We start from the raw sequence: 10282 nt of genomic DNA on the forward strand, positions 1-10282 counted from the left end.
CGTCTCTGTCTTGACAAACGCCTGTGCTTTCCACTAGCGTTTGTGACATCCTAACGGCTAAGGAATGAAATGCTAGCGGCCCTACAGTACGCATCGTACCATGTAACTTACTGAGGTATTTGAAGCGTTCTGTATACGCAGATTTCGATGTCGCATTATTGACAAATATCACATTTCTCTATCCTTGTATTCGAATTAGATTATGGTTACTGACGGCTCAACTCGGTTGTACACTGATACTTATTTGTGACCATTAGCTAAGAAGAAATAAAAAATGACTATTCTTCTAGTACGTTCTTCAATGCAGTGATATAACAGACAATATGAAGCTACGTTCTACACAATGAATTACTTTTCGCTGCTTTGGTAAAACTTGTTTCACCAAAGATGAGAAAAAAATTGAAATCATTGCTGCAGCAGCTAACTGGAGGAAAGCTGTGATTTCATTTATTTATTGCTTTTTATTAGTTATTTTAGCAGTAATTCTATCCTCCGCTAGCGTTATATCATAGAGAGCTATATTTGTCACTCGGATGGTCAGCTCTTTTAATGCGCATTTTCTTAATTTATTTACTTATTTTTGTTTGACTGTAGGTACAAAGTAACAAAAGCGTTAGAGTGTCGTTTCCTTTTACAAGATTGTTCGTTGACAGATTATAAATCAGTGCCTTCTACAACTGGTGCCCAACGGATCATATACGAAGGGGTACGGATATGTGCTTGGCTTTTCGTAGTCAAAATTGATGTAAATTAATGCTGATGTTTATTCCTTACCTTACATGCGAGAGTAATTGCATTGCAGTAACACAAGTTTTCATTTTTATGTGCAGTTTGAAGTCAATATGTTTCAAGACAATAGAGAATTCACATTGAAAGAGCGTCGTGCTGTAACTAAGTCTTTTTTCTTAAGGAGGTGGGAACACGGCCAAACAAATTTATGATGATATGTATGGCACATTGGATAGTAACTGCTCTTCCTATTCCACTATCAAGAATGTGGTTGCTGCATTTAGAACAGGAAATTACAGAACTGAAGGTAAACAGCGTCCCGGAAGCTCAACTCAAATCATAATCCTGGAAACCGTGGATGCTGTTCATCCCATGATCCTGGATGATCGGAGGATAGCTGCTGCCGGCCGGAATGGCCGTGCGGTTCTAGGCGCTACAGTCTGGAGTCGAGCGAGCGTTAGGTCGCAGGTTCGAATCCTGCCTCGGGCATGGATGTGTGTGATGTCCTTAGGCTAGTTAGGTTTAATTAGTTCTAAGTTCTAGGCGACTGATGACCTCAGAAGTCAAGTCGCATAGTGCTCAGAGCCATTTGAACCATTTTTGGATAGCTGCTAAAAACACTGCAATAATACCGGGAATATCCAGATAATAAGGGATCATATTACTCCAAGACATTTTGGCCATGAGAAAGCTCACAGTCAAATGCGTTCGCAACTGTATCAATGCAGATCAAAAGTATGGACAGGCAGTTGCTTCACAGTAAACTTTGGTCTAATTTTTCCGGGATCCTGTGGGATTTTCGGAAACCTCTCGCCACCATGGATGAAACATGTATATACACCTATGATCTAGAGACAAAATATCAGTCCAAAGAATGGAGACACAGTGGTTCTTCACATCCAAAGAAGTTAAAAACAGAAAGATCAGTAAACAAGTTTCTCGCATACGTCTTTTGGGATAAAGATGCAATTGATGGAATTCTCTCTATTGACTACTTACAACAGGTAAAATCATCACTAAAAAGTACTTTGTTGAAGTTCTTGACTAACTGAAGAAATAACTCATTTCCAATCAACGAGGAAAGCTGAGAAAAGGAATTTTATTTGTACAAGACAATGCTCTCCTCACACGGGTGCCATCAGGCAACAAAAATTCACAGATTTTCACTTTAAAATCCTCCTGTTTACCCTATTTGGTCCCTTCAGCCTACTATCTTCTCCCAAAACTAGAAACATCAAGACAAGATAATTTCTGAACGTTGAGGAAGCCGGAAAAACTGCAGCTGACTGGCTTGCAATAAATAAAAGAAATTTTTGTGGGTTAAAGAAACTGGAACAAGAATGCCACAAATGTGTGGAGTTCAGAGGGGAATATGTCGAGTGAATACATTTTGAAATATGTAGCTGCATTTTTTCGTTATAAAGTCAAGGACTTATCATCACCCAATTACAAGTTATATTGCATGAAAGATTTTTTCCGTTTTTCATACAACTTACCGTACGGTACGGAGTCACGCTGAAAACTATTTATACTACATGACAAAAATACACAGCTCTCATATAATTGCATATTGTCTATCATATTGATCAAACGAAACAAAGAAATGTAGCATTTTATTTTAATTTTCAGGTATATCAAGGATTTGGAAGTGGTGACCAGCACATCTGTTTACCTTCTGCTACTTGCAAATGCACTGAATGTTTGTTTGCATTCATTCGGTTTCGTAGCGGTAAGTGTGTATTTCACCATTTATGGGTATGCATGGCTGGTTCATAGTTTGTGTATGTACCCTTTGGAATGATGTACCATTCTTAAGGAAGTTAAACTCCAGTATTGTTTATATATCTGCAAACTACATATATGTCTCCATGTGAAAACACGTATTTCTTTTTTTAGAACTTACGTCATGGGAGAAGAAAAATTTTCAGGAATATGTAGGGGTCTTCTTTTCATGATTCACAATTAAAAGAAGCAACTCAGGTTCCTAAACTAGAGTTAACACTATAGTTTAAGGATCCGTGTAAAATTCAGTGGCCGCAAAATAACAGGATTTAGTTCATCTTAGTTCCATAAAGTTTGTATGTTGAACTGTATTATTACTCACATTTTAGGATTGTTTCTGTCAATATCTACGAAGACAGTGTCACCACAGATTAGACAGTATAGAGAAAGGACATCAGAGAGCGGCTCCTCTGAGGTGTGAAATCAAGAATTGCGCTCTACGCCATACTGAAACCGAGTAAATGCGAAACGATAGCTGCTTGCTACTACGGCTCTAAATGAACATTGTTACAAAACGGAGCTAATCTAGCGGACTAAACGAAAACTTTTACGAAAGAAACGCTAATGAAACACGATACGATAGATCTTTAATTAAAAACACATCACAATAAGCTTTTTAATTCATTTCTGTTCACTATGGCTTAATATATTGCATTTATCAATATTTTCATAAAAGACATGAAAAGGAAGTCAACGGCAAAATGCGGGAATGGCGGCGTTACTTCATCAAAATCTTTGAAACCTGGAACAGCCTCATACGAAAATTATGACTGATGTGCTGAAGTTCTGTATTAAGGACAACAAATTTATTCTGTTAATATATTTTGGCAGAAGATGAATGAACCCGCAATTATACGCCAACATTTTTCGAGATGAAGATGACCGCCATCGTGCAGCACCAAAGTGATTCACCCATATGCACTACCTAAGTTAGTGCAAAACTTCGGTGTCTGTTTTTTATCTTCAGGTAAAGAATTTGACTTCCCCCATGAACCATGGACCTTGCCGTTGGTGGGGAGGCTTGCGTGTCTCAGCGATACAGATGGCCGTACCGTAGGTGCAACCACAACGGAGGGGTATCTGTTGAGAGGCCAGACAAACATGTGGTTCCTGAAGAGGGGCAGCAGCCTTTTCAGTAGTTGCAGGGGCAACAGTCTGGATGATTGACTGATCTGGCCTTGTACAAATAACCAAAACGGCCTTGCTGTTCTGGTACTGCGAACGGCTGAAAGCAAGGGGAAACTACAGCCGTGATTTTTCCCGAGGACATGCAGCTTTACTGTATGATTAAATGATGATGGCGTCCTCTTGGGTAAAATATTCCGGAGGTAAAATAGTCCCCCATTCGGATCTCCGGGCGGGGACTACTCAAGAGGACGTCGTTATCAGGAGAAAGAAAACTGGCATTCTACGGATCGGAGCGTGGAATGTCAGATCCCTTAATCGGGCAGGTAGGTTAGAAAATTTAAAAAGGGAAATGGATAGGTTAAAGTTAGATATAGTGGGAATTAGTGAAGTTCGGTGGCAGGAGGAACAAGACTTTTGGTCAGGTGATTACAGGGTTATAAATACAAAATCAAATAGGGGTAATGCAGGAGTAGGTTTAATAATGAATAAAAAAAATAGGAGTGCGGGTTAGCTACTACAAACAGCATAGTGAACGCATTATTGTGGCCAAGATAGACACAAAGCCCATGCCTACTACAGTAGTACAAGTTTATATGCCAACTAGCTCTGCAGATGATGAAGAAATAGATGAAATGTATGACGAGATAAAAGAAATTATTCAGGTAGTGAAGGGAGACGAAAATTTAATAGTCATGGGTGACTGGAATTCGTCAGTAGGAAAATGGAAAGAAGGAAACATAGTAGGTGAATATGGATTGGGGGCAAGGAATAAAAGAGGAAGCCGCCTTGTAGAATTTTGCACAGAGCATAACTAAATCATAGCTAACACTTGGTTCAAGAATCATAAAAGAAGGTTGTATACCTGGAAGAATCCTGGAGATACTAAAAGGTATCAGATAGATTATATAATGGTAAGACAGAGATTTAGGAACCAGGTTTTAAATTGTAAGACATTTCCAGGGGCAGATGTGGATTCTGACCTCAATCTATTGGTTATGAACTGCAGATTGAATCTGAAGAAACTGCAAAAAGGTGGGAATTTAAGGAGATGGGACCTGGATAAACTGAAAGAACCAGAGGTTGTAGATAGTTTCAGGGAGAGCATAAGGGAACAATTGACAGGAATGGGGGAAAGAAATACAGTAGAAGAAGAATGGGTAGCTCTGAGGGATGAAGTAGTGAAGGCAGCAGAGGATCAAGTAGGTAAAAAGACGAGGGCTAATAGAAATCCTTGGGTAACAGAAGAAATATTGAATTTAATTGATGAAAGGAAAAAATATAAAAATGCAGTAAATGAAGCAGGCAAAAAGGAATACAAACGTCTCAAAAATGAGATCGACAGGAAGTGCAAAATGGCTAAGCAGTGATGGCTAGAGGACAAATGTAAGGATGTAGAGGCTTGTCTCACTAGGGGTAAGATAGATACTGCCTACAGGAAAATTAAAGAGACCTTTGGAGGGAAGAGAACCACTTGTATGAATATCAAGAGCTCAGATGGCAACCCAGTTCTAAGCAAAGAAGGGAAGGCAGAAAGGTGGAAGGAGTATGGAGAGGGTTTATACAAGGGCGATGTACTTGAGGACAATATTATGGAAATGGAAGAGGATGTAGATGAACATGAAATGCGAGATACAATACTGCGTGAAGAGTTTGACAGAGCACTGAAAGACCTGAGTCGAAACAAGGCCCCCGGAGTAGACAACATTCCATTAGAACTACTGATGGCCTTGGGAGAGCCAGTCCTGACAAAACTCTACCATCTGGTGAGCAAGATGTATGAGACAGGCGAAATACCCTCAGACTTCAAGAAGAATATAATAATTCCAATCCCAAAGAAAGCAGGTGTTGACAGATGTGAAAATTACCGAACTATCAGTTTAATAAGTCACAGCTGCAAAATACTAACGCGAATTATTTACAGACGAATGGAAAAACCGGTAGAAGCCGACCTCGGGGAAGATCAGTTTGGATTCCGTAGAAATGATGGAACACGTGAGGCAATACTAACCTTACGACTTATCTTAGAAGAAAGATTAAGAAAAGGCAAACGTACGTTTCTAGCATTTGTAGACTTAGAGAAAGCTTTTGACAACGTTAACTGGAATACTCTCTTTCAAATTCTGAAGGTGGCAGGGGTAAAATACAGCGAGCGAAAGGCTATTTACAGTTTGTACAGAAACCAGATGGCAGTTATAAGAGTCGAGGGACATGAAAGGGAAGCAGTGGTTGGGAAAGGAGTGAGACAGGGTTGTAGCCTCTCCCCGATGGTTTTCAATCTGTATATTGAGCAAGCAGTAAAGGAAACAAAAGAAAAATTCGGAGTAGGTATTAAAATTCATGGAGAAGAAGTAAAAACTTTGAGGTTCGCCGATGACATTGTAATTCTGTCAGAGACAGCAAAGGACTTGGAAGAGCAGTTGAACGGAATGGACAGTGTCTTGAAAGGAGGATATAAGATGAACATCAACAAAAGCAAAACGAGGATAATGGATTGTAGTCAAATTAAATCGGGTGATGCTGAGGGGATTAGATTAGGAAATGAGACACTTAAAGTAGTAAAGGAGTTTTGCTATGTAGGGAGTAAAATAACTGATGAGGGTCGAAGTAGAGAGGATATGAAATGTAGACTGGCAATGGCAAGGAAATCGTTTCTGAAGAAGAGAAATTTGTTAACATCGAGTATAGATTTAAGTGTCAGGAAGTCGTTTCTGAAAGTATTTGTATGGAGTGTAGCCATGTATGGAAGTGAAACATGGACGATAACCAGTGTGGACAAGAAGAGAATAGAAGCTTTCGAAATGTGGTGCTACAGAAGAATGCAGAAGATAAGGTGGGTAGATCACGTAACTAATGAGGAGGTATTGAATAGGATTTGGGAGAAGAGAAGTTTGTGGCACAACTTGACTAGAAGAAGGGATCGGTTGATAGGACATGTTTTGAGGCATCAAGGGATCACAAATTTAGCATTGGAGGGCAGCGTGGAGGGTAAAAATCGTAGAGGGAGACCAAGAGATCAATACACTAAGCAGATTCAGAAGGATGTAGGTTGCAGTAGGTACTGGGAGATGAAGAAGCTTGCACAGGATAGAGTAGCATGGAGAGCTGCATCAAACCGGTCTCAGGACTGAAGACCACAACAACAACAAAGAATTTGACCAGAAACCTGCAGACTGATCTTACCTCATCGAAAGAAGAGAATAAATCACTTTTCGAGAAGACTGCATCAAAATAAATTCGACTATTAGTCACTTTCTATCTTCGCCAATGTTTGGCGACATGATGAGTTATGCGTTGTTTACTGTCAAACTGTGTTATGGAAGAGAACATTTTGTGAAAGTCAGCCAAGTATATTTTTACATAGGAACTTTAAAACAACCATGTAATTGGAAAAACTGGAAAAGTGCCAACACACCGAGAAAATTAGTGCTCGTCCTGTTCTTTTATAAAAGATATCATTCCACCACGTCTAAATCAACTATAAAATAATTTAAACAAGTAATTTTATATACAAAATCCTCTGTTTATTTTGTAGAACAAGTAACTTGTAAACTGAAACTAAAAAATAAAATAATTTCAACATATGAACTCGAACGAGGAACCTACGTTTTGGCGTTCTCCGCTCTTTCCACTATGCCAAGCTCTGCCTATTTAATGTGCAATCAACAACAGTTCGTGCCTCGTCTGAGTTGCACCAAAAATGCTTTTTTTTTAAAATGGTTCAAATGGCTCTGAGCACTATGGGACTTAACTTCTGAGGTCATCAGTCCCCTAGAACTTAGAACTACTTAAACCTAACTAACCTAAGGACATCACACACATCCATGGCCGAGGCAGGATTCGAACCTGCGACCGTATCGGTCACGCGGTTCCAAACTTAAGCGCTTAGAACCGCACGGCCACACCGGCCGGCCTATTTTTTAAACGATTGGCTACATGGAGCTCTCACTTCTGTCGCTTGCATTCCTGACCAAGCCTCCAGTACCAAAATTTGGATGAAATCAGTGACGAGTAGGCGCGGTCCGCTAGTGAGATCAAAACTACTTGTGCGTGGCGCGTTCCATACTGTAGAGAGGTGCGGCTTTCTTTCTATCCCTAAAAATAATTTCGATAAATTTGCTACATCTAACACACTGCAACATATCACCTAAAATGACCCGAACGTAAAGTAACTAGCGACCGTATTTATTACTGCGACCCCTTCACATTTTATACTACAGAGTATTTGGAAATTAAGTATCACAGTAACTATGACCAATATCGAAAATATAGGTAGTTCATCTTCAAGCTATGAGATAAAACTATAAGTCACAAAATAACTTTATTTTATGTGTCTGTTAGTTCCCTCAGGTTCGAATACGAGGTATTACACGCAGTAGAGGAGAAGAGGCGTAAATGCGAAATAAGACGTTTTTAATTCTGTAAGCCTCTGTTCACCAGAATGTCTGTGTAGCGTCGCCTATCAGACGGGCCACTCAGGCCCGTGTTGGTTAAATTCACATATATTGACAATATTATGATGAGAACGACTCTTGAGGAATAAATACTTTTAAAATAATTTCGTTTATTTGAAGTTTACATTTTAAAAACACAGTTTTTATACTTTTTCTGGTGCCTTTCATTCTTATTGAAAATATGCGCAGTGTCTACAGAAAATGGCAGACTTTCCGAGCATACAGATTTGGTGTAACTATAACATGTACTTTGACTTTTCAACTTTCTTCTCTACACAGTTTGCACATCTTCTTTTCTTAGCTGGTGGTTTCACTGCCCTTCCAGAATGGGTGCTGCTAATGAGCTCGTCGACTTCTTTATGCCTGCTAGTTGTTTTCCCAAATTGGTGATGAAAGTCCGAAGTCTCATATTTTTATTGGTAGCCAGCACCATCTAGATTATGTATGCATTCATTACACATACGTCGATAATGCTGACGAAAACCATTGCCCAACCCCTTGTTTTCCTCTTCAAGCTGTAGCATCGCGTCTTCTGCTCCGTGGTGTCAACGCTGCCCTCTGTAGCAATCTATGCCATTATAACTTCAGGTTTCTTTACCTGTGATGATGACACCGATTAGTCATGAAGGGAGCTAAGGACGGCAACAACGGAACATAAGAGGCTATAAACACATCTGGTTGAAAACCAAGTAATGTAAAGTATACTTTACGTCCTTTAGGTGTAATAAAATCAACAAGCAGTTCAACTTTGTTTTTCGGATAGTACCGACTAGTGTCACACCTTCCGACAGCAAATAACGAGCTAAATCGACAGACGTAAAAAAATATTATAACAAGTGATATTACGTCCAGACTTTTCAGGTTCAGTCACCAGGGTCTTCACAACATTCTCTCCAAGTCGCACGTCTCTGGTTGCTTCCTCCTTCCCCAAATACACTTTCATCTTCCAGCAGTATCTTGTTGCACTGTCACAAATTGCGCAGAGTTTTTTTCGTTTCTACCAGGTTTTGATGGGATGTTTTGTCGAAATGGACAGCGACCTCGAAATGTGACCAACTGTTCATCCATGATCATGCACCATCCTGAAATGTAGGCATCCATAAGGGTAATTTCCCGCATATCAAAAACTTCTCTGTTTGGTTCCAGTTTGCCACTTGACTAATGTTCAAGTCGGGTTGCTACATTGTCATGGCGCAACACCTCCAGAACAGCATGGAAGCGGACGCGTAACGTAATTTCATTGAACAGTCGTGGGCCATTCTCAGCTCTCCAAACCTGAGTGATAACTTCATTTTTTGACTTGTAAACAAACTCTTCACCCAGTCCTCGTAAACAATTCGATCGTTCTTGTTAGTCTACATACACACTTTGTCAATGGGGGAGGGGGCGGGGGGCGTGTACAAAAGAAGATTATAAAACAATTCTTCAATATCACAGTTCCTAATCGAATAACTTGTTGGTCCCTGATCATCTTTCAATACATCCTTTTTGATCCGCCTACCAGAAATTCCAGTTTGAGGAGCTGTAGCTAACGTTTCATTCCCATTAAGAGAAAATAATAAGTCACACTCATTAGAATTTGCACTAAATTGTTCTTCTGGATCTTCTTACAGAGATTCTTCATGATCATTATCTTCGTGTAGCTCTGAGGTTTCAGCGACATCTACCTCATTGTCACCATCACTGGAAAATTGACATTCACTACGTGGGTTTTCTGAATCAGAAGACTGCTTCATCAATTCCCTTATCTCCTCATATGATAGTCCTCTTCTCTGTGATATTTTTAGTTTGTAGAACAGAAAACAGTTACGAAATAATGCACCAAAGTAAAGATGTGCTTACCAGAAGGAGGACTGTTGAACACTGTAAGAATAACAGCGCGAGTCAGTAATGGTAAATGATGTAACACAAGCTGCGCACACAGACATGTGGTTGTTGAAAAATTGCTTCTAACTGCACTGGCCTGCGAGGCCCGGATGGGAGGAAACGCGCACCAGAAATTTAATACAAAGCCAAAGGTAAATTTGCATAACTCTTTTCCAAAATTATGAATAACTTGACAGATTAGGAAAGGTCATAAAATTTCACTAATATTAGATGCATAGCTACTAAGAGAGAAGATATTAAACAACACGGACGGGCCTCTGAGGCCCGATGGTACGTAAAGCATTAAAGAAAAACAGATAACCTCT

This window comes from Schistocerca nitens, chromosome 7 (genome assembly GCF_023898315.1).
Source record: "Schistocerca nitens isolate TAMUIC-IGC-003100 chromosome 7, iqSchNite1.1, whole genome shotgun sequence".
Lineage (NCBI taxonomy): Eukaryota > Metazoa > Arthropoda > Insecta > Orthoptera > Acrididae > Schistocerca > Schistocerca nitens.